The 27,617-nt window shown below is 38.8% G+C and overlaps 1 protein-coding gene and 1 long non-coding RNA gene across 2 annotated transcripts in view; both read left to right on the top strand.

The window, feature by feature from the left end:
- Positions 1–11,540, top strand: part of LOC139077954 (uncharacterized) — a 123,396-nt gene extending 111,856 nt beyond the window's left edge. Inside the window, exon 2 of the long non-coding RNA XR_011530630.1 lies at positions 11,388–11,540. This is a non-coding gene — a long non-coding RNA (uncharacterized lncRNA). The remainder of the gene's footprint in view (positions 1–11,387) is intronic.
- The window catches only part of FBXL7 (F-box and leucine rich repeat protein 7), a 382,495-nt gene that overhangs the window by 232,224 nt on the left and 122,654 nt on the right, over positions 1–27,617 (top strand). The gene's annotated exons all lie outside the window — the stretch shown is intronic.

The raw sequence follows: 27,617 nt of genomic DNA, 5'->3' as shown, positions 1-27,617 counted from the left end.
CTCATACAATGGGTGAAGGCCAGCCATTCTACTAAACATCCTAAAATGTGCAGGACAGATCCAAGAAACTAAGACTTATTCAGCCCAAAGTGTTAATAGGATTTAAGTTGAAAAATCCTGGTATACATGAATGTTTGCTAAAGTGAAAAATATCCCAAAACAGGACTGGCCAAATACATCATGATGCTTTTGTGTAATGGACTATTTTGCAAAAGTTAAAATGTTACAGAAATATATCTATTGGAATAGAAAGCTTCTCACAACATACTACTTTTTAAAAAGCTAGTCACAAAGCATCATGACCCCATTTTTGCTTAAAAACATAGACTTAATTAAATGTACCCATAACGGGGTATTTACAGGATTGTCTCTGTATAATTGGGTATGATTGTAGGTATTCTTTTTATTTATCTTGATAGCCTAATTAACTTGGATTGCTTTTATATTAAGAAAAAAAAACTAATTATGATAAATAAATTTTAAAAGAAAATTATGTGATGGATTTATACATGAGTTATAATTTTAGTATCCATTGATTGAGAAAACACGACAAACAGCTATTACCATTTTATTAAATCTTTAAAATAGATGTGTCGTCAGAACAGACACTACACACATTTGAAATATGCCAATGTAGATATTTGCCAACAGATTTTTATAGGTTCTTGGATTTGTTACAATAATCGTGGCCCTATACAAGCCTGAGGTAGACGTTATCAATCGTTGATCAACTTATAAGGTGTTTACAAAGGTGAAGCTATATTTTACATACTAATCGTTACTTTCTTAGGCTTTTCCTACTTATGAAATTGAAATAAGGTAGACTTACAATGCTGATGCTGTTAGTATAATTTTATTAATGGCAGGCCACATTTTTAAACCCTGTTAAAAATGAAAAAGTAAAATGTAAATAGTATGGAATCCAACAATTAATGTGGAATCCAGTCCTATCAAATGATTTCATAATAACTTTTATGGCTATTATTTTTTTAAACTGAGCCATGGACTTGAAAGGAGACTGTTCTAATGAAATTACTTTCCATCTTTCTTAGATGTAATTTTTCCCAGACTTCCACTGACCACCTTTGAAATAACTTAGTACATGATATTGACAAGCTTCTAAATTTGAAGAAATGTTTTTACTTATACTTATTAACAAAATAATTATGCTTTGACATTGTACTTTGTGAAATATATATGTATCTTTTTCTTTCTGGTCTCAGTAGTGTATGTTCTGGAAATGTAAATTGTTTGTTAAGACCCCCAATCATTTGTTGAATGTTTATAATGGGCTGTTCTCTGATGGGTACTGATGATATTAATGTCAATAGATATTAATTCTTATATTCATTCATTCTCCTTTTCAGAAAATATTTAGCCATTAGTCTATGTCAAGCCACTGGAAATATGACAAGAAACAAAACAGACAATGTCCCTGCCCTGAAGGGGATTAAGTTCTTTTGAAGACTGGTGTCTGGTCACAGGGAGCTCAGTGTAGTTGGGGAGGAGGCAGATATGAAATAAACTATTTCAATACACTGTGGTATCGTGAGTACACTGTGGTAACTCCTATAACTGAGGTTTGTACAGGGTGTTATCAGAGCATAGCAACGAAAGACCTAACCTAACCGAAGACAAGCAGACCTGAGTGAAGACTGCTTGGTAGATATGATACCTAGATGGAAAAGTAGGCATTTCCTTTGGGGAAAGTTATAGGAACAGTGTTCCAAGGGTGAGTTTGGCATCAGCAGTGGCGTGCTGTGCCCATGGAAGAGTTGGCCTTTCTCTTGGAAAATGGAATGTGGGTAAAATAAGGGACTCAACATTTTACTAAGTGGTATCAATAAATGAGCCAATGACTGCCATAGAACAATCCCATTGCAGAGTCAGAAGGGATCTTGAGATTGTTTGCCCCCATCATTTGTGTTTTAAAGATGAAGAAGAGAAGGTCTGGAAAGTCAACAAAGCAGACTTGGGGCAGAGGTGGGGGGCACTCCATTCTCCTGCTGAGCAGGGATCAGCTGCTATCGTTAATTGTGTGAACAGTTTTACACCAAGTTTTTCACACCTACAAGGCACATACGTACCATGGCTAATTATTCTGTGATTATTCTTAGAGAAAAATGATTAAATGCAGTATTCTCTTATATGTGCCATTAAAGATCTGTTTTACTTACAATACATTGATTATATATTCATTTCAGGCATGTGTATTGTATGTATGTATGTATGTGTGTATGCATGAATGAAGTCCATTTGAATGATCTGCATTTTGGAGAAGCAGAAAAATAAGTTGATGAGATGAGAAAGTCCTGGATAAAAGAATTCAGGATCCATACTGTCTCAGCTATCTTTCTGCTGAGGTTTTTCACAGGCTCATCATCACCTAATAGACTGGGCTTTACAAAGGAATTAAACTCTTTTCGACTTTATGTTTGGGTTTCAAATAATAACTAATGAGATACAAAAACTAAAGGACAAAGCACTCTGGATCCAGGAACTTACTGTTTTGCAGAGCAAAGACGTCATCCCCATAGCCAGCATCAGCCAGGAAGGTTAGAGGCTGAGGCATATGCAGGAGTTCAGTGCAAGAAGTACTGTCTCTGTTGCCATGGCAAAAGAGGGATGGCAAAAGTGGCAGCAATGAGAACAAACAACTTTAAGTCATAGATTGTCTGGATCAATGAATTTATTGAACAAAAAAATTAGAACTCCTTATCAAAATGAGAAATATTTTAGAAATTTTTCTAAATAGGCTAGAAATACCTAGAGAATAAAGCAGAAAAAGTAACTAGGCATGTGTATTTCCAGATGACCATGGATATTAGACAGTTACAAGAATATTGCATGAATGGGAAAATGAAAGAGGTAGGAAATGTGAAAATCATTCATCTTTCTTCTGGACAACCACCTCCCTATTCCAGCTGCTTTGTCCATTGTCTTGATCAGCTACAATGTGTGTGCATGTGGACAGAAGGAGTATTGAAGAGGTAACATTCTGTTGACATTGGAAGCAATCTGTTTCTTCCATTTCCTTTCCATTGCTTCAGAGTTGCTTTCTGAGTAATCTACAGCATTAATTTTTTTGAGTAGGTAATTTCCTTTTCCCTCCCTTTAAAAATAATTGTTTATGGCTGTCTTGGTGCCAAAGATATCACAGTCTGGTTTCGGGAAGGAGAACGCCATGAACAAGGACTCCACATACCCAGAGATGTTCTTGCGCACAGACAGGGCCTGGGGTTTCATGACCTTGCACCTCTGCTTTTCGGGGACTACAGAGATATCTGCTCAAGTCCTGTTCAGGGCTTCCTGCTCCTTCACAACTTTGAGCTTGAAGTTTGGAAACAAAAGATTTGTTAGTTTCAGTCCACTGAATCTCTTCACTTCTGGAATTACACATCTATTGACTTGCTACTTTTCCTAGAAGTCATTTAAAAGTGAATCCTCTTTGGAAATTATCTTAAAAGTTGTTTGAATTTTAACTTGAACTTTTAAAACTAAAAGTTCTTCAACTTCCTTTGACCAATGTGGGTTCTCAATATTAATATGTCTTGTATTATCAATTGCTGTGTAACAAATTACCCCAAAACTTAGCAGCTTAATACAACACACATTATTATCTCACAGTTTCTGTGGGTCAGGAATCTGGGTGCATCTGAGTTGGGTCCCCAGCTTCAGGATCTCAAGTTGTCAGCTGGGGCTGTGGTCACCTCAAAGCTTGACTGGGAAAAGATCTGCTTCTAAACTCATGTGGTCGTTGGCAGGATTCGGTTTCTCACAGATTGTTGGACTGAGGGCCTCACTCCTCCTTACCTGTTGGCCAGGCACTGTCTTTAATTCCTTGTCATGCGGGCCTCTTCAACATGGCAGCTTGCTCCATCAAAGCCAGGAGGAGAGAAAGTCTGCTAGCAAGATGGAAGTCACAGTCTTTTATAACCTAACCAGGGAAGTGACATCACCTCACCTTTGCCAGCTTCCATTGGTTAGAAGTACACTTGTTGGAGGTGGGGCAGGGTTCCACAAAAGCACCAACAGCAGGCGATAGAGATCCTTGAAAGCCATCTTGTAATTCTACGTATCGCAGTCACTTTCTTAATGAGCAGCTACAGTCTAGGTATTTAATTTACTGAAGGTAGAAGTAAGATACCAGATTCCAATCCCAGCTGGCTGCTTACCATTGTTAGCTCTGTGACCTGGGGTGAGTCATTTTACCTCCCTAAGCCTCACTTGCTTCATCTGCAAACATTTAACTCTGTAAAATGTAGATAAAAGGAATGCTTTCTGCCTAGAGTAGTTTTGAAGGTTAATTGAAATAATTCTCGTCAAACAATTAGCCTACTGTTCAGAGAATGAAGTATTGTTGATGACTCAGTTTTTCAGAATGCTGAAAGCACTTATGGAAATGTTTCAAAATAATTTTTAACTTAACATTTTGCTTGAAACATATCTAAAATGCAAATATAGAGTCTTCCCAGACAGTTTATGCTGAACAGAATTTTGAGTCTTGATAATTTATGGCCTTCATGTAAAATCTAATTATTGCTTTGTGTTATTATATAGTGGTGTCCTGAGTGGCTTTGGAGATGTTTGAAGCTGTTTGCCTCCTTAAATGGCCCCAAACTGCTCTAACTTCTGAGTGCTTATGTCTGGTTTTAATCTGTTTTTCTCTCTAGCTCTAACACTGCTATCAAGGACATTTCATTGTTATCGCTGGACTGGATGCAGCATTCCTTTTCTCTTCCAATTCTTTTACTTCTAATCTGCTGCAGACTTAAAATGGAGAGGCAGTGTCTACTGTTTAAGAGCAAAGACAATCCTAGGTGTGAATCCCAACCCTGCCCTACCTGTCAATTGTTCTTAACTAAGTACTTAACTACAAGTACTTAGCATTCCTTGTGCCTCAGTGTATATCATCGATAAAACATACTATTTTAGTAACAGCAAATTGTATTATGAGTATACAATGCTTAGTATATGTTAAATATGTGATAAATTTAGCTATAATTATTTAACAATTTACATCAATAAGTGTCTTAGAATTTTCTGAAATATGAGAACAAACGGGCTATAAATTTGGGCCTCTTTTTGGCCAAAGTACATTAGCGTCTGCAAAGCTTTTGGTGAGTTCTAGATCACTGACATTTTGTTATGGGGTTCTATCTAATGTCATTTATGTTTAGTCTCATAAGAATTCCTTGAATGAAAGGAAAACCATGATAATCATCTCATATTACCACATAGGTTACATGGAGTGGTTTTCTTTCTCTACAACAAAGCATTATTGCATCTTGACTTTGGAGTCACTTTTGAGTTGCAAATACAATGTATGTTGTTTGGTTTAATCCTCATAAATAACAATTTTAAACCAAAGACTGAGTTTGAATATATTGTTGGAAAGTGTTTAATAGATATGGGAAATGACATCATGTTTCACATTCCACAGATCAGAATCATGACAATGTGATAAGGACTGAGGATATTCTTTCATTTGACTGCAGGATACCATCATTATTCTTAACGCATATCAACTAGAGTAAATAAAAATACAAGTATAGAGAGATGTGTTCTCTCATCATTTTCTCATCCTTGAGATTGAGCTGCCCCTTTGGGCTAAGAGATAAGCACGGTGCAAGTGGACATTATAAGCAGACGTAAGGTATAGAAGAAGTAAAACAGGGGGAAAAAAGCGGAACAGAGGCCAACAGGAGCTTAGGGCCATAGTATGTGCCTGTGGGGAGGAGAGATGGAAGCAGGAGCCTCAGGCTCACAGAGAGTAGTTAGGAATGCAGGTTTGGACCCTCAAAACAGACCAATTGGTTTCAAATCCCAGCTTTGTCATTTATTAACGTGTGGGCTTGGACAAGTTATTTAGCATCTCTACATTTCAGGTTCCTCACCTGTGAGATGGAGTTAACTACAGCATTCACCCCACAGTCTTTTGTGAGCATTGCATGAGAGACTGAGGATATTCCTCTCAGCAGAGTGCTGGGCACAGTGGAAATGGTTTGCAGGCTTTGCTGCTTTACTATAATCTAGAGCAGGAGTTGCAAACTTTTTCTCTAAGGGGCCAGATAGTAAATATTTTAAGTTTTGAGGCCAAGACACTAGTTGATGATATTATATAGCTATCTACATGAAAAGAAAGAAGACAAATTTCTTTAAAAATTTTAATGACAAAATTCAAAATATAACAGAATTGAGTATGAATTTTTTGTAATACAGATCTATTAATGAGAAGAATGAACTTCTTTTTGCAGAAAGATAATGTTTCCCTTCATTGGGGTTCAAAGTTACTGTTCTTTATCACTAAATGTTTTTGCAAATGTTCATCTGTAAAAAACATTCTTGGGGGCCGGCCCGGTGGTGCAGCGGTTAAGTTCGCACATTCTGCCTCTTGGCTGCCCAGGGTTCACCAGTTCGGATCCCAGGTGCGGACATGGCACCGCTTGGCACGCCATGCTGTGGTAGGTGTCCCACATTTAAAGTAGAGGAAGATGGGCACGAATGTTAGCTCAGGGCCAGGCTTCCTCAGCAAAAAAAAAAAAGGAGGACTGGCAGTAGTTAGCTCAAGGCTAATGTTCCTCGGGAAAAAAAAAAAACAAAACCATTCTTAGTGCAGAGGTGGACTGTACAAAAACAGGTAGTGGGCCAAATTCGGCCTGAGTGCTATAATCAGAACAGTGGTTCTCAACTTTTCTTTTATGATCTTGCCATGGGTGATGTTCACAAATGTAACACACTCCCATGGCCATCGCCACAATTTACTTAGTTCTTAGCACAGTAGCTGTAACCACACCATTTTGTCTGACACACAAAAGAAAAAAATCTGCATCAGGCAAAGACTCCTGTGCTATAGTTCATATAGTAACAAATGACCCAGATACATATCACAACTGATCATGCCTTACCATTGTGTTGTGACACCAAGTTCTCTTAAAAAAATAAATAAATAAATTGTAGTGTAGGCAAAGGGAGATTCTTTTTTGATATGCGGAGGATGATTAAATGGAGGTCTGAACGCTGGGACCAGTGGTACTGCACCTCTTCTCATCAACAGTAACAACCCAATTATGTGCCAACTGCTGACTCTTTCCTGAGTTTTAGACCTGTAAATCCACCTGTCTGCTGGACATCTCTGCCTGGATCACCTGCAGGTACCTCAAACTAACCCTTTAATACTTAACTCGTTATCAGGCCCCGACCCCCAATAGTTCTTCAGTCTATCCCTTGTGCTCCATCCCTGCTATCAGTTTGCTGGTCCAGGGTCTCTCATGTGACCATTCATAAAACGTGCAGTGGCTCACCATCCTGGTTAGGAATAAGTCAGTGTTCCTTAACATGGTCTTCAGGGTCCACATATTGGGACGTGAACCTACCTCTCCTACTTCATCTTTATATATATCCCAGCATTATCGAATTGCCTATCAATCTCTGAAAATGCCTTGTTGTTTCTTACTTCCTTCCTTGCTCCTGCTGTCCCCTTTGCAGATAATCTTCCCGGTCACCAGGTCTAGAATGCCTTCCATTTATCTCCCAGCTTTCTATGACATCTCTCTTCCCTCATATCAGGGACATAGTTTGGTTCTGCTCCTCTGTATTCCCAGCAATATCTTAGGCATGTGTATATCTGCTACATTGAATTGTAATAGTCTTTTGATATGTCTGTCTCCCTCATTGCTCACTGAGATACTTGAGAACTAGGACTCTGGTCTTCATTTTTGTATCCCTGGACAGGGGTTTTGTATAAGTAGGCACTCAGTAAATGTTTACAGTTTAATTAGCTCTACAGAATTGGCTTGCTGCCGCTGCCTTTGTCTTGGCTTCATCGCCATGGGGTGGAGAGGCAAATAAAAGTGAGGAGCCAGCAACCTAATATTTAAAAGGCTACTTTTGAGTTTCCATTTCCATTATCATTATCGTTTTGAAGTAAAATTGTTCCTATTTTAAGCTTGCCTCTCATTATCTCTGTTGTAGTCTTCCCTAGAATTTATTTGCTCTTCCCAAATACAAAGAAGGATTAATGACTTTCCTATCAACTTATTTTGTCTCATATTTGATTTTTTATTTTTTTATACCCTCTTCAAACCAAAGAAATTATAGGAAAGAGACCTGAAGTTTTCTAATTATTAAACACTAATGAAGAAACTCGATACTCTATAAGCACACCACTACATGCTACCAGGATGGACAGGGCAGTCTGAGATGAGGGCACTTTCCCTCTAAGCAGCCTTCCTTTTCCCTCTCACACCAATGGTAAACAATTCTGTTTTAAAACTGTAATTTTAATACACAAGAGTGCCTTACACTACTATGAAGCAATTTAACACTGTTTTACTCAAAGGATAAAATCCATAACACACCGCAGGACCAAAATTAAAATTGGGCTCAGATTTGCTATTTTGAGGGTTGTGTCTGCCTCCAAGAATCACAGCCCTTCCCGTGTGCAGAAGGCTGCAGCTCTGTGGAACTGTTTTCCTAAACCCCAGAATCACAGTAGACATTTCACATGTGTTTTCCTGCGACTTGGTTGTGAATGTGTAGGGCTACTCTAAGGATAAGGAAAAACTGGGACAATAAAACCAGCAAGCATAGATATATAGACCAGGTGAAAAATCTGGGGGTTCATCACAGTAAAAAAAAAAAACACGTAAATTTCCTGGAGAAGTTCTATTTTCATTTCTTACTGCTTGTCTTTGCTAATTAATTTACTATTCTCTTCCACATTATTCTATTAGTGATGATCAGGCTCCAATATTATGCAGCACAAAAGATAAATATTTGATGACAAAAGTAGTTCCTACTAAGAAAAGCATACACACACAAATATATTTAAATAAACTATGTGATTGTTCATACAATGACTTTTTTTAATCTAAGAAAGGAATAATACATATACAGCTGACAAGAAATGTTGCCACATTCATATACTTTATTTATTTATTTATTTATTTTTTTAAAGATTTTATTTTTTTCCTTTTTCTCCCCAAAGCCCCCCAGTACATAGTTGTATATTCTTCGTTGTGGGTCCTTCTAGTTGTGGCATGTGGGACGCTGCCTCGGCGTGGTTTGACGAGCAGTGCCATGTCCGCGCCCAGGATTCGAACCAACGAAACACTGGGCCGCCTGCAGCGGAGCGCATGAACTTAACCACTCGGCCACGGGGCCAGCCCCCCACATTCATATATTTTTACAACTTTTTGTCACGTTTGCCTCAAGTACAGTTGTCCCCTTTTTACATCAACTTCGTAATAACATTAAAAAGATACAATCTGTCCCATTGCTTAGGTTAGCAAGTTCACAGTTTAACCAGGATCAGGCTCAGAAATCTACTGTTGTTTTTGTTTTTCCACTGATGGAGAGGGAAGGGAATGTCTTTAAACTATGTTGTCCTTCTTCATGTATTTTGACACCTTCTTCTCTAAGGATACTGTGAACTCTAAGAGTAGGTACCTATCATTTGCTTAAAGATTGTCACAGATTTGCCAGTTCTTAATCCCCAGAATAGAAATATAGTGTGGAGAACCAACGGAAAGCAGAGTACCAGTGGAAAGCACCTACGTTTCGAATTTGGAACGATGGTAAACTGTTCTCTTCTGAGATTGTGCAGTCAGTGTGTTAGTGCAGACATCACAGTGTACTCACAGCATGTTGTGTTTCTCCATTAGTGCTGAGCCAGATAAGGCTTCCCTCAGCCCTGCATCCCTGTGCGCTGTGGCTACAGCAGTGCATGAGCTAGCAACTGGAGGATGTTGGTACCGACTCAACATAGAGCTGTGGATATATACATCAAAGCCTAGAAATATGGACATTTTGATTCATTTGACTCCCATTTCAGGGCAGGCCAGTCTCAATTTATCAAAACAGCAAATGGTGAAAGAGTCAATAAGATGCATTGTTTAGGGAAATGCTCCCGGGTATTGATCCAAAATATTGGCATAATATTTAAATCTGTTTGCCCAGATCATAAATCATTCTATTTCCATGAGCAGGCAGGCAGCGGGGCATAGAGGCAAGGAGGCTGCATAGGGATCTCTGGCTACACTCTCTGCTGCCTTGCCACATGGCCTCTGGCACACGACTGCTCTGCTGCCAGCTGCCACCTCACAGGGGAATGTAAGAAAACTGTGATTCCAGGACCTCCAAGCACTCTGTATTGGAATTCTCAGCAAATGATACTCTATCTGTTTAGTTAATTATCACTATTCAAGCATATGTCTTGAATGCATCCATCTGGAACCTTCAAAATCTACCCACTATAGTATGATGAATGATGTGTCATGGCAGGAAAATGCTCCAAAGGAAAAATTTAGGATTATCCAAAACAAGATGCAGAAATCCCTCATTAATCCATACTGTACTTATGTGTTGCTTGATCTCTGTACTTTTTATTCTGAAATGTATGTTTATTCTCAATGTAAAAGAATATTAAGCAAATCAACAATAGCAAATCAACCATTTAATCCTCCAGGCACCACACAGTAATGTAATTTTTAAATTCGATATGGCACATTTGAAAGACTTTAAAACAAATGGCTCTGTTGTTGTCATTACATCAAAATAGTAAACATTTCCAGCTTTAAAAATATTCCATCCCCAGATTGGAGGAGGCTAAGGAAACATGAGAAATAAATGCAGTGGAAGCCTGGATTGGATCTTGAACAAGAAAAGAACGTTAATAGAGCAATGGATGAAATTTGAATAGAGACTTGTAGATTGGTTAATAGCACTGTAACAGTGGGTTTTTTCCAGGTTTTGATCATTGTACTATGATCATATAATGTGTTAACATTTGGGGAAGCAGAGTGAAGGGTGTGTAAGACCCCATTGTGCTGTTTTCGCAACTTTTTTTGTTGATCTGAAATTATCTCAAAACAAAAAGTTAAAAATATTCCATGAATCAGATTTTTCACTGTCATATTTATCTTCAAATAGGTCAGTTTAGAGAATTTTTGTTATAGTATTGGTCTCTGATTGTAATTTAATAATCTATATGGAATCACAGACTATTAAACCTGGATGGATTTATTCAGTTTATCGGTGGAGGAAAGATGAAAAAAGCAGTATTTAGTGATGTAGGTGCTAGGTTGTAGCCAGCACCTAACTGGTATTACTTGTCTCCCAGTGTCCACTCGCCTGTTCTTTCTTGCCACCTAAACCCTGGTTTTGTTCAGTGCCATGAATGCCCAGCCTGGGTCATAGTTCATCCTGGTCTCTGATTTCCCAATCTCCCTTGCAGCTGGGGTGGCCCATGTGAACCAGTTCTGGCCAATAAGATAAAATGAGAGGAGGCAAGAAATAACTTCTAGGAAAACTTTGCTTTCCTGATAAAAGAAACAAACACATCTGATTCCTCCCTTTTCCCCCATTTTTACCTACCTTGAATACAGCTATGATGTATGGAATTCTGGCAGCCAACTTGTGACCAAGAGACAGAGCTCAAGAAAACTACAGAGATGCCAGCACCAAGGTGATAAACCAACCAGCAGCTACCTACCTCCAGATTTTCGATATGGGAGGAGAATAAACTCTTAATAGTTTAAGTCAGTGTTGTGTTTTTTGTTGCTTGAAGCTGAAAACATTTCTAATTTATCCAAAAGTTTTACACGAACTACTTTATTTCATCCTCACAACCATTCATTTGATATAGGCATTTTAATCATCCTACCCATTATACAGATTGAGAAATTGAGGCTTGTGGAGATTAATTAACTTCCCCACAGTCATACAAGTATGAGAGAATCTGCACTTGGAATCGAAGGGTGCCTGACTCTGAGCCTCCTTCCTTTTCAGCCACCCCACACGGCCTCTCCATGGTGATTTGTTCACATCTAGCAGTAGGAAATGCTAGACTAGGAAACATGCCCAGGGATACCCAAGTAGTGGGAGTTATATCAAGACAAGACTCCAGATTTCCTCAAAGCATGGCTTTCTTATTTCTATGTAGTTCAGAAAGTAAGGGTTACAAAGGAATTTCCACATCTCTGATACAGGTTATCATCCTACACTCCTGTGGAACAGTTAGAACTACCTTGCTTCTCCATAATTTATAGTTAAGGCTTCTCTGCAACAAAAGCTATGTGGCCAGCCCAGGGTCATATAGTCAGTCACCAGTAGACCTGGGGTGAGAAACCAGCTTCTTGGCACGTTGCTAGTCTGATCTAGATCTTTCACTTTTTAATCACTGTGAGCTCTTCCCTAAATGATACATCTTAGTGATGCTTTTACTCTTCACTGCTCTGCTAAATGTAGCCTTGTCTGCCCTGAAATGGAAACCAAATGACTCAAAACAGTGGAGGAACACAGTTCTGAATATTTTCAGTGGAACTCTAATTTTCTTTTTAATTAGAAAAATAACGTCCAGCACACCTTCATGTGTATTTTTACTTTATTGGGGGCGTATTTACTGAGTCTGTGCTGAGGATATATAAGAAGTCTGAGGGGTGATCATCGGTACCCTGGGGTTTATATTGAAGTTTAGGAGGAGGGAAGATAGCAGGATGCTATAAATGAGAGACGCTCTGACTGGGAATTAGGGGATCTGGATTCCGAGCCAGCTCTGCTTCAAAAAGGCTGAGTACTGTAGAACTGTGTTGTCGATATTGAAGAAGGGTCTGGGGTATCAGTGTTCAAAAATATTTGCTGCCTCTCCCACCAGAAGCCCCCTGGTTCGAAAATGACAGTTATCTGGACTAAGAGAAAAAGGTCAAAGGATAAACCAATTAAAAGAAAGAAAGAAAGAAACTGTCCATGAATGAACCAAAGTTCTCATAAATTGATAAATTATGCATGGAAATTATAGGAGTAAATCAGCATACATGCTCTATACTCCTACTTTTCTAGCAGCTTCCACTTCCTCTCCTACTCCACCTAATGGTACAGGATAGTTAAACCCAAGGAAGATGTTACGTACGCAGGTTTACAGGTGATGGTGGTGTTCATATTTCTGGAGGCTAATCTGGAGAATGCTTGGTGTATCAGCGAGAAGGGGGGCTGGTGGCTTGTAAGGCTTCTGAATTGTTGTCCAGCTTCAATGAAAATCCTGCTCGCTTGGAAAGGGAACAAACAAAACCCTATCTTTCCAGGGCATGGAAGACAAATAGTTAAACTAAAAGGCTTTAGTAGGATTGAAAAAGCATGGTTTGGGGGTTAGATATTTTTAAATGAGATCCCCTGGCTCAGTCACACAAGCTATGTCAACCTGGGCTAGTTACTTAGACCTCTAAGTCTGTTAGAATGAGAATAGTAATTCCGTCTTCATGGTGTGATTGCATACATTTTAAAAATATCGCCATGGATTGTAGCACAGTGCCTGGCCAGATTCAAAAGATGACTGGAATTGGTGGAGGAAAGTTCCAGTTCCCACCAATCTTCTATTCACTCTCCCAACCCCAAATACCCTTCATTATTTCCCTTCTTGTTTCCATATTGGTCTTTGTGTCTCTAGCTTGACGATAGTCTTTTACTGCCTCCTCAATTCTCTGAAGACCTCAGTAGTGACCAGGGGCTATGAAAATAGTGTGACCCTTCTTTTCAAGGTCCGAAATGCTTGACATTTAGACAAAATAAAAGGCCAGATTAATAAAAAATGTTCTCTTGTTTGCATTGCACTCATTCAGTTCTGCCCAACCTTATTGAATTGGCTTTACTTTAAATATTTACTTTAAGTACATTTTTCCAAAACTTGGAGAATTTTTAAATAATGAGAGAAATTGTTAGTGGTCTCGAATGCAGTCTACTGAGTTCCTTACTGATTGCCATTGTTTGTTATTCAACAGGCTGGGGGCATAAACTGAAATGTGTGGTTTATATGATTCCATATTATCTATTTTACTTGGGAAAAGGGGATGAGTAAAGGAAGTGCATAGTTATTGGAGGTCCCAGTCAGTGTAAGGAAATAGACAGAAGACAGCAATGGCATGAAAGTCCTTCCACTCTTAAATATTCCAATGTTGCTTGATTCCCTTTCCTTCTCTTTGCACATGGATTCTTCTTGTGTATATCGTACAATTTATTATTGCTGCTGTAGCGAATTACCACAAACGTAATGGCTTAAAAAAAATGCAAGTTTATTCTCTTAAAGATCTGGAGGCCAGAAGTCTAAATTAAGGTGTTGGCAAGACTGCCTTCCTCCTGAGCCCTGAGGGGAGAATCTGTTTCCCCGATGTTTTTTCAGTTTCTAAAGACCACCTGCATTCCTTGACATATGGTTCCTTCCTCACCCTCCTACTACCAACTCGGACCTTCCTGCCTCCCTCTTATAGAGACCCTTGTGATTACATTGGGCCCACCCAGATAATACAGAACACTGTCCTCATCTCAATATCCTTAATTTAATCTGCACATTCCATTTACTACGCTCCAGGGAGTAGGACATGGACACCCTTAGGGGGACCGATTATTCAGCCTACCCACATATATTGACCTAGATGTGGTTTTTATATCAGATTTTACATTCCCCTCTCAGTTCCTGTTTCTCAGTTCACCTGGCTGTTACCCTGGACTTCAGAATCTGTACTCACCTTTGTAAATTTGAGCATGGTATGCCCCCATCATCATGAGGAGTCCAGATTTCTGGCCTGCCCTGGTAAGTTTAGCCAGCCCATTGTTTTTCCCAGGGGATGACACTTTAATGAAACCATGTTAACCTAGCTGTAGGGAGAATTTTGACAGCCTAAAAATAAAAAATAATAAAAATTTAACAGTAAGCCCTGACTAATTACCACCTAATATGAGCAGCAGTTTTTTCTTGCCTTCTCTGATCCTGACTATTGAATTTAGAGGTGGAGGCAGGTGCCCCGCAGTTGTTGTCCATGCTCCTGAACCACCCTGCAGCTAGGATTCGGTTGTTTCTCTTGACCCTTGAGACACAAGGGACCCCTGTCCAGTTTCTCTGTCTCTCCCAGAAATTCTGAAATAGGTAAGGAAAGAAGTAGAGAGGACTGTGAAGGGAGTTTAGTGAGAGTATAAAATTGACAGAGGCTATTGGATAGGCATAGTCCTTAATAGGTTGCCAGATAGAAAATAGGAAAACATTTTTTGACATAATTATCAAATATTTGTAACTACAAAAAAGATATCAGTCGGGACTGGCCTGGTGGCATAGTGGTTAGATTCCATGCTCCACTTCAGCGACCTGAGGTTCACCGGTTTGGATCCTGGGCATAGACCTACACGCAGCTCATCAAGCCGTTCTGTGGTGGTGTCCCACAAAGAAGAACTAGAAGGACTTACAACTAAGATATACAACTATATACTGGGGCTTTGGGGAAAAAAAGAGCAAGATTGGCAACAGATATTAGCTTAGAACCGGTCTTTCTCACCAAAAAAATAAAAGATATCACGATTGATCATTGCATAAACGTCAAGTCACTAAAGGGGAGTAGGACATCTGTGTATTGAACAATGTGAAGGGTGCGCACATCAAATAAAAGAGGTAAAAGTGTAGTGATTATTAGTTGAAGTGCACAAAAATGTTCAAAATGGGGATTTTTTTGTTTGTAATTTGATGGAAAATACTGCCTTGTGTAACTTATTACCTGTATTTTTATTACCTGTATTTTTTTATGCCATGCATTTTTGACAGCTCTATCATGTTTCTGAAAGTTACTGTCTGCCCATCCTCCACTCTCCTCCAAACACAGACACCATCATCTCAACCACGGTGGGGAATGTGCCATTCCATGAATTTCTCTCACTCTCCACACCCATCCCATCAAACACAAACTGTACTTTTGATCCTTGACCTTATCTGTGATATTCATTATGCATTAACTGCTCATCTTGCAAACCGCCATTCTTTAGGGATGGTATGGAAGGGGATCAGGAAGGAATTTCAGGTGCTGGATGTCTATGATTTACATTATTTGACAGTAAAAACTACAGGTTTCACAAAAAAAAAAACCAGTGATTACGCATTTGTTTCAGCTAATTCAGAACTTCAGTGAGATGGAGGAATGGAATATGGGACAGGCATGTCTGCTGAGCACACTTTTTGATAGTTAAAAACAATAATCGCAGTCTTTTTACATATTGATAAAGTCAGTCAAAGCAACCTCACTGCAATTGTATTCTCCAAACATCCTGATTGTTCTTCCACACTTCATTAATTGTAGGTATTTACTTTGACACACCAGAGATTTGGGACATGCAGGTGCAACAAATGTCTGATTATGTAATCTTCCACCTGGAACTACTGAGTTTTTAACTAGGAAGGCTTAAAACAGATTTCAGTTTTTATTATTTCTCAAGATTGAAAATAGACATCTATGACACGTTGTCAGTTTCCTTAATACAAAATGTGAGCCACAGTTTCATTCTTGTGTTTAATAATAATAATAATAATAATAATAATAATAATTAAAAAATGGGCTAATAAATAAATCTAAATCCAGAGCCCTTTGTTAAGTGAAACATTACAGGAAGAAATCAGGATAGATGCCTGCCAATACTTGGGTTAATAAATTATGAGTTTACTACTCTTGGTTGCATAATTATCATTATACAAAAAAGTGTAGTAGGTTTTATCCTAATTGCTGTTACCCCCAAAATCCCATTTTGCTTAGGGCACACCTCCGTTTTATAGCTAGTTAATAAAGAAGATGATGGTTTAAAGTCAGTGTTGCCGTGGAAACAACCAATTATAAGTGCAGTCTGAAGAGACGGAAGACAGCTGCCAAAACTCTCAGGGAAAAAAATGATCTGGGTTGGCAACCTCCAGAAACATTGCCTGCTAAAAGCTTTTGCCAGCTTCCCCTACCATTGGCCTGCAAGTTTATATCTGAACAAACATCTTGCACCCATTTGCTAAGTGCTGCATCTGTAATATATTCTAAAAGGATAATTGTGTCTGGGGCTCAACATATGTGATGGTGAGGCAGGAAAAAATTCTCACATTTTTTAGTATAATTTCTCTCATATGTTTCTTATAACTTCATGGCACCAACATCAACATAAGAGAAAGAAAAGAACTTTAAGTGGGCTAGCTCTTTTCTAAGTTCAGAAGTGTATTCATTATTTGTATTTTAAATATTCCTATGTTCATTGTTTATACACAGCAAAGTGTAATGCTAATATTTATGAAGATAAGAATTATAGAACTTAAATAAAATATGTAAACCACTAATTTGGAGTTTTGGTGTTTAACCCAAACTCTGTATACTGTGGCACTCTGATTGCGTATGCATCTTAATTTCTGCTCTCTAATCACTCTATATAATATTGTGCTTTGTTTTCAGGAAGCTCAATATGCAAATATAATGCATTTCCAAAATAGAGAATTAAATTGAAGATAATTCATATTAAAATATATTTCACGTATGTTATTTCATTTCATCCTCTTAACCTAATGAAGGAGGATGTTTTCATTTCCATTTTGCATGTAAAGAAACTGAGATGTAAAAGGTTCAGGGACTTGCTTAAAGTGACACTTTGTAGTTAGCCCCAGAATTAGGGGCAAAATCTCACCTTATACCTCCAGACCTAGCATTATTTTCACTCTACAGTATGGCTCCCCCACTAGCTTAAAATTCGATGCACCTGGATCTCAACCTTTAGTATAACCTTCCAAATAATGTAGCTCTTGAATCTTCAGTCCAAAAAGTATTTATAGTTGAGAGTCATCAATTAGTAATATATGGATAACATATTCCCTAGAGTCCACCTGTGTCTTTCTCTTATTTGCAGTTAAGTGATTGGAAGGTAAAAGAGTAAAACTGACAATGATGGGAATCACCTTCAATTAGCGTGAAATGGTAAACAGCTGCTGTGCTCAAATCTTTCTATGAGATTGTCAGACAAAATTACAATACATGTGGCACAGTTTTGAATAGTGAAAGAGAAGTTGAATCAAAATTTAAAAATGTGCTACATAGAACTTTTGGGCCTTAGGAGATACACAAGAATTTCCCTTTTAAGCAAATGGGCTATACATAGTGCGCAAACACCTTCTCTGGTTAAAAAAAAAAAGGTAAATTCCAAGGTTGAATAAATTTTTTCTTATATTGGCATGGTATTCATTTGTGCAAGAAAGCACTATTATTACCTTTAGTCTAGGACAGCACTAATTGTCTTCTCTGTACTCATATTGGGGAATGTGGGAAACAAGTCACACAATCCTACTCCTCTATATACACACTAACAATCAGCCAAACAAAGTAAACCTACATGAAAAATATTTTGAGAAAAGATAGCATTTTTGTTTATAACTTTATTCAAAATTAGTCAAAATTTTCATGTGCAATCAACAAATAACAAATGTATTTCCCATATTTTATAGCTAATAGAAGTAATTATGATATAATGTAAATTTATGGGTATCAGATGCTTAGTAAATTTACTTATCATTTCTCAACAATAAGGGTTGTTATATAACTTTCATATATTGTAATATATTTTAGGTTATTTAAAGGACATTTCTAGTTAAGTTCCTGTTGCATTTTCAACCTCCCTCCTTTCAAATATCCCCCAGTCTCTCCAAACCCCCAACCCTGTTCCTGTCTAAAAAGATGACTCCATCTCTTACTTTACAGAGAATGGACTCTGGCCTTTCTATCTCAACTTCTCTACTTATCAACACCTCTCTATATTTTGGCCTTTCTTCTCTTCATCTTTCAGTGAGAAGAGCTTTTAAAAAATACTGTTGCCTGGGCCCATTCTAGACTGACTAGTTAAGAATCTGGGTGGAGAGGGGCCGACCCCGTGGCTCAGTGGTTAAGTTCGTGCGCTCCGCTGCGGCAGCCCAGGGTTTGGATCCTGGGCGCGGACATGGCACCGCTCATCAGGCCACGTTGAGGCGGCGTCCTATATGCCACAACTAGAAGGACCTGCAACTAAGATATACAACTGTGTACCAGGGGGGATTTGGAGAGATAAAACAGAAAGAAAAAAATGATTGGCCACAGTTGTTAGCTCAGGTGCCAAGCTTTAAGAAAAAGTTTTTCAAAATTAAAAAAAAAAAAAAAGAATCTGGGTGGAGAGCCACCGACCTGATCTCTTCTCCTGAGAAGAAATACCCCTCTTTGTCAAAACCACATCTTCACCTGTGGTCAAGAGTCATACCTCATGCCTTTTCCAGGGCATTGCTTCCTGAATCACCTCCCTTTTTATCTTCATCATTCTTCTTTTCCAGTGTTCATTTTCATCCACCTCCACAGAATGTATGGATAGCTGCTGGCACTGCAGTCAGCTTTCTAATATAGTTCAAACCTTAAGAAGGTTATGCTTCCAAAAGCAAGAAACCAGAAAAGATTTTGATCATGAAATAAAAATTAATTGTGCCTTAAGGTACAAATGAGGGGATGATCTCACTAGGGCTAATGTCGTACAATTACAGAGCCCCTTTTGTCAAGATCAGTAGCATGTTCTTTCCTTCTGGCTCTGTGTGAGATGAAGTTCACTGTGAGAGATTAACTTTAACTAATTTTTTGTCTTTCTCTTAGCTAGTGGGCAAAATCGTTATTTATTGATAATTGTCAATGCAGTTGATGACATATACTTTTATGGAAGGTCTTATTACTGTGTCTAGAGCAGAGTGGAAAAGCCATGCCATTAAACATGGAAAAGAGTGATTTAGAAGCAATTATTCTCTTGTCTGTCACAGGCAGAGCCTTTTTAGGCAATGTGGTTCCCAGTCATTGGTTTCCATGCCATTCTGAGTTCTAAGTAAAACCATCCGTGGTCCATTAAAAAAGTGTTTCGTATCACGTAAATTTTACATGGATTGAAATAATTTTGAATATTTTAATAATAACTCATACAAAATAAATTCGAGTATATATTTTTGAGCATTTTAAAGTCCTTTAAATACAGTCAGCAAACTAATGGCAATATAGTAAGTTTAAAGAATAGAAATCTTCATGGTCTTTTTCAAAAGTGCTTAAGCTTTTGATTTATGGTTTTTGCACAAGAATTATCATGGAAAATCTGTTTATTCTGTAGCAGAACTCAATAAGCATCTTCTTATTTCAAAAAGCAATTTTATTTTAAAGACAGAACCACATATTCTTGGAATACTTGTTTCTTCAATAAAGATTTTTGAAAGTTCCATTTATTTCTCTTCTCTCCCCAGACCTAATCTTCCCTACCTCATTCCAGATGTCCCACTTGTGTCGTCAAAAATGTATTCGAAAACTAATTGCCACGTCATGTGGGTGCTGAATAAAATAAATGATTTCTCTTTGGCCAGTCATCATTTGGAACATGAGGGGGCAAGGGAAGCCTGGATCCACAAACAAGGTTAGGGGGAGGGGGAGTACCCGAGTTCCACCTTCCGTTGCTGAGTCTGTACTTCTTTGTTGAAAAGAAAGCAAATTCTGGTTGGTTTCACTAAATAAATGGCAAGATTAATGGTAAATATTTAGTATATAATCACTCATCCAAATTAAAAAGCCAAAGGTTAGCTATGGTAATTTATTTACATTTACTGAACGGAAGGAAGCCATGGTAGTGTTGCTGGAAGGAATCTCAAGTAGAATCCTGAGGGGGGGCAGGGAGGGAGTTGTGTGTGTGTATATATATATGTATAATGTTTATATTTTATTTTTTACTTTACATATTTGTATATTATATATATTTTTTATTTTATGCTGCAAATCATTCAAACTCCACTAATTCAGAATATGCCATAATTTGAGTTGGAATTGCCCAAAGATTAGCTGTTCATTTTCCAGGAAAAAAGAATTCGTTAAGTATGTTAATCGCGTAAAGCAATTTCACTATTACAAAGAGATAGGAATGGGTTTTAGAGGCTGGACACAGCCATATTGTTTATTCAGTAGGCACCTCTGAGACAGGAGGTCAGTGAGTTCTATATGTTTATTAAAGCAGATGTAATAAAAATTCTAGAAATTGTGGTAGGAATTACTCTACAAAAGATGAAAATGATTTTTCTATTCAGAGTTTTCACAAAACTTTGCCCTTCACTTAATTTATATTAATCTAGTTTTAACATCCTGAAGAATTTAGTATAGAAATGGACGAAATGGAATTCAGGATAAACGTGAATGAACAAGAGCAGTCTTTTAGTCAGATTTTTTTTTACCACCACCAGGAGCTGAGTTTACCTCTGTCACGCTGCACCAGAAAGTCAGGAAAACTCTAATTTTTCTTTCTGCTGCAAAAGCTCCTTTGGGCTGTAAAAAGGAGTGGTGCTCTGATTCCATTCTTTCTGGAAACTGTTGCTGTTCATGATCTCATTATCACCTCCTTAAACTTCATGACCAGGCTCTATTTCTAAGACATGCTGCATATGCAGTTGTAACAGTGACTCCCAAGGGCCTCTCTTATTACATCTCCCTCCTGTGCCACCATGGTCTAATTTGAGTCAGAAGACAGAGGACTTCGGGAGGGATTTGTCCAATAGAAATTGGAACTGATAGTAAACCTGTGATGTTTGAATATATTAGGAGAAGCTCTACAGCTCTAGTGGATATTGAACTTGTGATAAATAGAAAAGTAATCACAAAACTGAAGCAATTGATAACTGTAGAAGAATTAAAAATATTTTTTGAAATAAAATGCAGTCATGGAACACCATAATTTTGTTTATGAATAGTATTTCCATACTATTGAATATGGGTTTAACCAAAAAGTATTCTATGACTGCACTGCAAGGCTGAAGAAAGAAGTGTATGGGTCTGTGTTTGTGTGTGTGTAGGGGTGTTGTATAGAAGAGTAAAATGGTACATTCAGTAATAAGAAGCAATGGAAGAGTCTAAAACTGAGAACTAGGGACATACTTTGTGAGTATATTTTTAAGGCGAATCACAGGATGTTCAGTTAAAAGAGTTTCAAGTGACTGCCTCTGGGGAGAAAGCATTTGACCTTTTAAAATGTCTAAGTATCCTTGAATTTTAAAAAATTCAAGTGTAATTGAGAAACCAAAAACGGAGACCAACTACGTAGACATCTCTTGGCAAGTATTGCTGTAAAAGAGAGCATAAAAATGGGCAGATGCTCAGACAGCTGAGGAGTTGAGGGAAGAGCTTTTCTTTAAATGGAGAGATTGGACTATGCATTTCTTGTTGATAGAATAGAGGAAATATCCCTTATCCTTCACAGGCAAATTTCTCCACTTTGGCTGTAGATCTCATCCTCCATTACTTTATTAAGAATTTTGCTTCTTTGATCTTTCTTTGTTTCTCCTGTGTTACCAATCTCTCCATTTCAACTCTTTAATCCTAAGACAGAGGTTGGGGTTGGGGAGATGGCCAAGGAGTGGGAGATGTTTGAGAAGGAAGGATACATAAAGTAGAAAAGTGAATTTAGGAAGGACATGTACTAGGGTTGCCAGGCAATATTGAGACTTTATTTGGCATTTGCAATAATAAATTTAAAGTGAAACCGAACAGCTGTATGATTTTCTCCAGCAACATAAATCAGCTAGTGTGCAGGCAGAGAGAGGGTGGAAAGTTGGGGCAATGAGATTTGGGGTTTTGAGAAGTGAATCCAACAGCAGAACAGAGAAGCAAGAGAGTAAAAGTCTTTGCATGAGAGTGACAGTGTTGTGGACCAGGGAATCTAAGCTGGACAAAAGAGGAAGTGAAAACAGAAGGTGGCTGAGGAATAGGAAGAAAGTAATGGGGTTAGTAAATGAGAATTTCGGTAGAAATGAAGAATTGAAATCATGGAACTGTCATTGTTTCCAGCAAGTAAGCTGGAAGGTTATGAGGAGTGGTAGAGAACCAGGAGGTGATGCTCCAGGTGATGCTCCTAGACATGAACAGGTCCTGGGTGTGATGTTAGTAGTATATGACTAAGGTGGGGTGGAGGAAAAGGCTATTGGAGGTGAGGTCAAGGACTGAAAGGCCAGGATACTGGGTGCTGAAGTGTCCAAGAATCATCATTGTGAGTCATCTGTGAATGAGATAAGTATCATGACAGTAATGAGAGGAGAGGCTGGTGTAACTGGTTAGTTTGAGCCTCCAATGAGTATGACATTACAAGAACAAGGGGAATAAGTGGTTGGAAAGAGTAGCAAGGAGATCAAGGAGGGTACTACCCCAACTCCAAGCTCTGAGGTTCTGGGGATACTGGAGAAAATACTTCCTTGACTGGAGAGGGCTGCAGAAGAAGAAGAGGGCTGCTCAGTGGACAGGTCTTAGTTAAGGTACAGAGGAGAAGGGAGCATTCAGAGTAGTTATGGAAGTAAGGATGTTTGCTGGATTGTTGATTGAAAGCACCAGTGGTCATTATGGGAAGGCTTAGCAGGGAAAGGAAGAGTGAAGTTTTGGGTCATGAGACCGGATATATGGAAATGGGAATGAGGGTTATTAGATTTCACAGGAAGCATGAACTTTGGACAGTAGTCGAGGTAAACAGGGATGTGGGGCATGATGAATGAGTTCTGAGAGTTTCCTATCAGCAGTTGGGCACTCAGTACTAGCATAGTGACGCCAAGCACTTGGCTTGGTAACACGGCAAGTGACTGTCTGTTCCTCCCGCAGCCTATGTTGCTATAGCAGTTCTGGGTGGCTGCATTCTCCAGCTCCCACAGTAAACATTGTCATTGCTTTGGCAAAGGTTACCTTAAAGAACGGAACGTGTGATGCTGTGTGGACGTGAAAGGAAGAGCTGAGGTGGCAAACGTGACTCTGTCTCCACTCTCGCTGGTAAACTGGGGAAGTTATGTAGCTTCTGTGAGTCTCTGATTCTCCATTAAGGAAGAAAATTAGATAGCCCTTTACGGCCTCTCCAGGTTTAAATTTTTGTGATTATAACATTAAATATAGGAAGATCTGTTTGTAGCACTTTAAAATTAAGGATTTTGGCCCATTTATCAAATGGAAATGCTCAAAGATATTGGACTTACAAAGAAGTACACTTGATGAGCTACCTTTTCTGGCATATGTATTATACCGTCATTTGTAATTGAGAAGATATACAAGAACATCCATTCACATATATGTGTCGTGTGTGTGTGTGTGTGTGTGTGTGTGTGTGTGTGTGTGTATAGCCATCATCATTTTGCTTTTGTTTTTGATATTCCTCTTCTTTTGTTCTTTCATTCATCTGAGGGTTTGGTGTACCTATTTCCAGGAATCAAGTCTATAAGACAGCCTTGGGCATGGTGAAGCAAGTTCCTATCTCACCAACACAAAGTTCTATGCAATTATCATTTCAGAAAAGCAGCTTATAATTATGAGGCTAAAAAGAATCACTGCTTCATAACTTGCCATCACCATATATGTATACAGACATTTGAGTGCTCTGTGCTGCTGTCACCAAACAGCTGTGAAAGCTACACAGGAAGAAAGAGCGGGACTAACTGTGGGCAGTCCCCTGTGGGCGGTGTTCAGAGGAGATGCTTTCTCTTGTTTGTTTCAGAAGCACAGGCTGAATTCCACCATGGTCCACATTTGCGTGTGTATACTTCGCGCACACACACTACGGACATCTCAGAGTATGGGCAGGCTTCCAGGAGCAAGCTGGTCACCATTGTGTCCAGTTGGTTATAAACTCAGAAAGCTACTTTGAAGTATTTTATACACAGAAGAAGAGAAGCAGTAGATGAAAATGGTGGCTTCATTCTTTCTGGACTTCTAAGAATATAAACCAATCGCTGCCTCCTTACTCCCAATTAAAGGAAAGAAATGAGCTTCATATATGGAATCATGAACCCTCCTAATATTAAAGGTACATGCTTGATGGAAAGAAGATGAAAAGCAATGTGGATTATCGTGTTGGAAACGTAGATGAAGTAGCAGCTGGTTGTATTACCATATCAAAGAACACACTGTCCCAGGGATAATTCTTGGGCGAAGTAGATTCAGGACACTTTCTATTAAATCTTTTTAAACCACATTGCAGTTCGGCTGCATCTGGTATATATTGTAGCCAGTTGTCTGCTCTAACTTTGCAACAGTGTGAAATCCCCAGCTTTGGCTGTAGCAGCATGTGGCTCTGGGTGGCATCTGTAAAGCAACAACACTTCTTAATTTTCATAATAAACAGAAAATATAAAAACAATATTCAATATTGGAATTATTCCATTTATCTGACTAATTGGTCTAAACTGTCATTATGATGTGAGTCCTTGAGCAGAAAAAAGCTTCATGCAAATAGAACTTCTGCTTGTGACCCAGTTTTCTAGAACTCGTCTTCTCCTAGTGCACGTGCTACTACTTATAGATGCTCACAAGTTCTAGATAGGTGTTTCCACAGGCGAATCTGCAATAATCATTGCAATACTGTGAAATTAAAGGTAGATGGCATTAGAGGGGCTTGGGGGGATATTTTGTTCCCTCCCTCCCTCCCTCTCTCCTTCTCTTTCTTTCTTCCTTCCCCTTAGAATAAAATAAAAGTGAAATATTACAGAACTCACCATGACCGGACAACCAATAAGTAAAACCCGAATTGAAACTAGGTTTGTCACTGCCTAGGTTTCACTTACAAAGTTTTTGAGTATTATTGTGTATTATATTTATTGATATTTCCTATTTTCTTAAACTGACTTTCTGTTTCCCATCAGATTATTATGTTCTTTAAATATCTTGACAGTATCAAGATTCTGTCAGTCCATAACATACTTATGATGCCAACTGTCTCTTCGGTAATGCAAGGATCATTCGCTATCTAATAAAGTCAGTTGGCAGAAATGTACACCAGGATGGAATTTGTGATTTAGCATGAGTTTAATATGGTTAGTAAAAAGTGAATTAGGGTAGTTTGCAGATACTCTTAAGCCCATGTCCTAAAGTTTAACTTGACTTAATTTAATACAGAAATTAATTACCAAATGCATATTATGCATAAGGAACTTATAGGTACAGGTGGATACAGAGATAAGTGTTTTGGCCTGAATGGTGCTCCCCACCAAAGGATGGTCCACATTCTAACCACCAGAACCTATGAATGTGACCTTATTTGGAAAAAGGGTCATAGCAGATGTAATTAAGTTAAGAATCTCAAGATGAGATCATCCTGGATTCTCTGGGTGGGCCCTAAATCCAATGACATATGTCCTTGAAGAGACCCAGAGAGGAGAAACGCACAGAGTAGAAGTCCATCTGAAAACAGAGGCAGAGATGGGAGTGATGTACCCACAAGCCAAGGAGGACCTGAAGCCACCAGAAGCTGGAAGAGGCCAGGAAAGATTCTCTCCTACAGCCTTCTGAGGGAGCATGGCCCTGCTGACACTTTCATTTCAGACCTCTGGCCTCCGGAATTGTGAGAGAATAAATTTCTTTTGTTTTAAGGAACGAAGTTTGTGGTCATTTGTTATGGCAGCCCTAGAAAACTAATAAAATAAGTAAAAATTGATCCCCAGTGAACAGTTTATAATACATAATAATATATGATAATCTGTGCAAATGCTAAAGTAAAGGTATTAATATATGGGGATATAGGGGAATTTATTTCAAATCAAGATAGCCGGACAGGCCTTTTGGTTTTTTTGTTTGTTTTTTTTTGTTTTGAGGAAGATTAGCCCTGAGCTAACTACTGCCCATCCTCCTCTTTTTTGCTGAGGAAGCCTGGCCCTGAGCTAACATCCGTGCCCATATTCCTCTACTTTATACGTGGGATGCCTACCACAACATGGCGTGCCAAGCGGTGCCATGTCTGCACCCAGGATCTGAACCGGTGAACCCGGGCCTCCAAGAAGCAGAACATGCGTACTTAACCCCTGAGCCACCGGGCCGGCCCCTGGACAGCGCTTTTGAAAGAGCTGTGCCTTGATTAGGGCTTTTATGGGACAGCAGGAGACTTCAGGGACACAAGCAGAGCTAAGACGGGGGGATTTGGGAATATAAACTGTCAATCTAGCACCATAATAGCATCCTAAGAAAGGAAGTGATGTAATCAAAGCAAACTTCTAACACCATGAGAATTTAGTTATGTTCAGAAATGCAGAAAGGTCAAATAGAGAAATGCTCTGTTGTTAGGCTTAGATTATGGATAAACCTACTCTTCCAACTTCTTCCATCTAAAATTAAATTTGCTTTAAGAAATAGATTTCTGAGGAAGCACTAGTAAGAAAAGAAATTAAATTTAGAGAGGAAAGAAATAATTTCAGGAATATTCTGAAAGCTCTATAATGCCTTGGATATGCACCCAATATAGTATTTGTTGTTAGTACCATTGAGTGGATTCCTATCCCAGCAACTCTGTGGACAGCAGAACAGGACCCTGCCCAGTGTCTTTGTGCCATCCCCTCACCTTCCAGCGCTGTATCAGACAACGCTCTGCTGCTATTCATAGGGTTTTCGTGGCCACTTTTTTTGGAAATGGGTAGCCGGGTTCTTCTTCCTAGTCTGTCTTAGTCTGGAAGCTCCGCTGAAACCAGTCCACCATGGGTGACCCTGCTGGTATTTGAAATACCAGTGGCATAGCTTTCAGTATCACAGCAAAATGCAGCCACCACAATATGAGAACCGACAGGTGGGTGGTGTGGTTCCCTGACAGGGAAACGAACCCAGGCCGCAGAGTTGAGAGTGCCAAATCTTAACCACCCGACCACTAAGGAAGCTATTCTAGTATTTAACATACACTAATTTCTATTTATGCAACCATCTCCTTCATACATGTGGCCTACCTGAGCAGGGAGATGCATCCTGTATTCATTTTCTAGGCTGCCACAACAAATGATCACAAACTGGGAAATTTTCAGCAGAAATGTATTG

This window comes from Equus przewalskii, chromosome 20 (genome assembly GCF_037783145.1).
Source record: "Equus przewalskii isolate Varuska chromosome 20, EquPr2, whole genome shotgun sequence".
In the NCBI taxonomy this organism is placed as follows: Eukaryota; Metazoa; Chordata; class Mammalia; order Perissodactyla; family Equidae; genus Equus; species Equus przewalskii.
The sequence above is the reverse complement of the archived record's forward strand: the minus strand, read 5'-3'. Positions and strand labels throughout refer to the sequence as shown.